This window comes from Leptonychotes weddellii, chromosome 6 (assembly GCF_054177405.1).
Source record: "Leptonychotes weddellii isolate Sample4059 chromosome 6, ASM5417740v2, whole genome shotgun sequence".
NCBI lineage: Eukaryota > Metazoa > Chordata > Mammalia > Carnivora > Phocidae > Leptonychotes > Leptonychotes weddellii.
Window position 1 is genome coordinate 11,533,413 of NC_138374.1, and position 2,781 is coordinate 11,536,193.

A 2,781-nucleotide genomic window follows, 5' to 3' on the forward strand; every position below is an offset into this window, starting at 1 on the left:
GGAGTGGGAGAGGGAGAAGCAGGCTTCCTGCCGAGCAGGGAGCCCGATGTGGGTCTCGACCCCAGGACCCTGGGATCATGACCTGAGCTGAAGGCAGACGCTTAACGACTGAGCCACCCAGGTGCCCCTGGACATATTACTCTTGCCCCCATTTTACAGGTGAAGAAATTAAAGCTCAGAGCAGTTAAATGATTTACTCAGGTCACACAGAGAGTCCGTCGGTACTGGGGCTGAGTTTCAAACCCGAATGGTTTTCCTCCAAATCCTGACCTCTTTCCTCCAGGTTCTCCTGACTTCCTGCAATCTTCATGGAAATGAGAATGGAATTGAACGTGTGTAGAACTGCCAGCTTTATTGCAACCCCAGCGAAATGAAGTCTGTGTCTCTCTTGCAACTCAAAGATCAATCTCTCAGGTGGAAGATAATTACAGATCGTGATTTAAAGTTTAGTATTTCATTTTCGCTTAATGCCCACAGAATTAGGACATTAGTTTCTCATAAATCAATGCCGTTCAATCAATTATGCTCTTAGTCATAAATACACTGTGGAGGTGAGCTACAATCTCATGGGCCAACCACTATCCACTGAAGTCTTTTGTTTTTTTCCCACTTAAAGCAGATGATTTACTTATGGAAATGTCACTGAGACTGGAACACCTTTTCCATTTCTTTTGACTATACTTTGAGCCAATCACTCCTCCCTCTGCTCCCAGTTCAGAAATGGGTGCTCATGGTATATAATTTGCTTTGTCTTGTTTTGGGAGATCAGTTCTTTAAATCATTTGGCCAGACTGAATAAAATAACACCAAGATTTTTTTTTTCTTTTTGAATCTACAAGGTGACAGGAGAACTGACATTTATTGAACCCTGGCTTCGCACCCCACACTGGTGCCTAGGGCACCCAATCTTCCCTGCCATGCTGGGCAGGAAGAATCGGGATTCTTGTTTTGCAGATGCACCAGCTGGGTCTCCTGGAGGCCGAGAACCTCATCAGCAAGGACTGGAGGACTGCTGTGCCCTTCCAGCCCTCTTTGCCCTGATGGCAAATCAAGAAATTCACCCGTGAGGCACCTGATCAGAATATCCTTCTAGAAGCTTGGCTCTACCAGTTGTGGGAGATTGGCACTGTGGACAGTCACCAGTCCCTTCCTCAAGAGCATTCTGAAGGTGGGACATCAAGAAGGGAAATGCTTTACCCCAGGTCTCACTGTATTTACTTAGCAGTGGAGCCTGGATTCAAATCAAGATCCTGTTCTTTCCAATCCCAAGCTCTTTCCACTTAATATTGTATTTCTGTTAATATCATTTAAACCAGCTCAAGTTGGGTAGGTCAAAGAATAATGGGCTGATGGCTGAAGATGAACTCTCTGTCCTCTGCATCCAGTACCAACCTCTGAAAAGGGAGATGTTTGCAGATCTTCACCTGCTGCTGAACACTCAGTGTTAATTTTTTCTTGCCCCACACATCCAGTGAACATTGGCTGCGTCCCCACTTGTCCCCAGGGCTCCGGGACTGTTGGCCGTTATGGATTTCTTCAAGTACGTAGTTAGGCCCAGTTCTCTAGTCTTCAGGTTTTTAGTGTTTGTGTTTGGACAGCACGTGAGAGGAAGCTGATGGGATATTTACCCAAAGACAAGACACTTTTCAAACTAAGATGCTGCTAGAAGCTCTACCAAGCCTGGACCTCCATGGACACTGGCGACAGGACCAGAGCATTTCAGTCGTCCAATGGCCACTCCCTGCTATGTCCCGTTCAGGGAGAGGACAGTCAAATGAGGGACTATGGGATGGGGCCTGGCTGTCCTGGGGACCATGCCTGGGGGTGTTTGTGCCCCAGTCGGGCTCTCAGCTGGCTGTTGGTGCCAGCAGGATGGAGTTTGTAAGACTAAGAAGTGATCCAAGTTTCTGTTTGAGGCCTCCCTCTGTGGGCTTTCTCAGAGCTCACTGGGGTCCCCATAACTGGCTGCCTGGCCATACTCCCGTTCTTTGTGGCCTGGCGCTCTTGGGCTGTGCAAATACCACATAGGATGGTTGAAAGAAAGAGCTCTGGACTATGACAAACCCAGGTTTGATTCCTAGCCACTTCATTGCTGTGTGACCTTGGACACGTTACTTAACCTTTCTGCATCTTAGCTTTCTCATCTGTAAAATGAAGCTAATATTGCTGATCTGATAAGGATTATGTGAGATCATGTATATAAAGTACTCAATGCCTGTCACGTAATAAGTGCTCAGTAAATGGCAGATTATTATTTTTATTAGCTGTGTATTTTGAATATACAGCTTAAAGAACATTAGGCTTAATATTGTATAAAGCATACAGACACTTGCTACAGCAAGGATGAAACTTGAGAACATTATGTTAAGTGAAAGACATCAGACACCAAAGGCCACACATTGTATGATTCCTTTTTTTTTTTTAAAGATTTTATTTATTTGATAGAGAGAGACACAGCGAGAGAGGGAACCACAAGCAGGGGGAGTGGGAGAGGGAGAAGCCGGCTTCCCGCCGAGCAGGGAGCCCGATGCGGGGCTCGATCCCAGGACCCTGGGATCATGACCTGAGCCGAAGGCAGACGCTTAACGACTGAGCCACCCAGGTGCCCACATTGTATGATTCCTTGAATATAAAATGTCCAGAGTAAGTGAATCTATAGAGACAAAAAGTAGATTAGAGGTTTGCAGAGGCTAGGGGGAGAGGCGAGTGGGAAGTGACTGCTTAATGGGTAGGGATTTCCTTTTTGGGTGGATGAAAATGTTCTGCAACTAGACTGGTGAT

General features: G+C 46.3%; 1 long non-coding RNA gene across 1 annotated transcript in view; it reads left to right on the forward strand.

Annotated features, from left to right (window-relative positions):
- Positions 1-2,390, forward strand: part of LOC145722130 (uncharacterized) — an 8,073-nt gene extending 5,683 nt beyond the window's left edge. Inside the window, exons 2-3 of the long non-coding RNA XR_014146173.1 lie at positions 284-444; positions 955-2,390. This is a non-coding gene — a long non-coding RNA (uncharacterized LOC145722130). The remainder of the gene's footprint in view (positions 1-283; positions 445-954) is intronic.
- Positions 2,391-2,781: the final 391 nt, after the last annotated feature.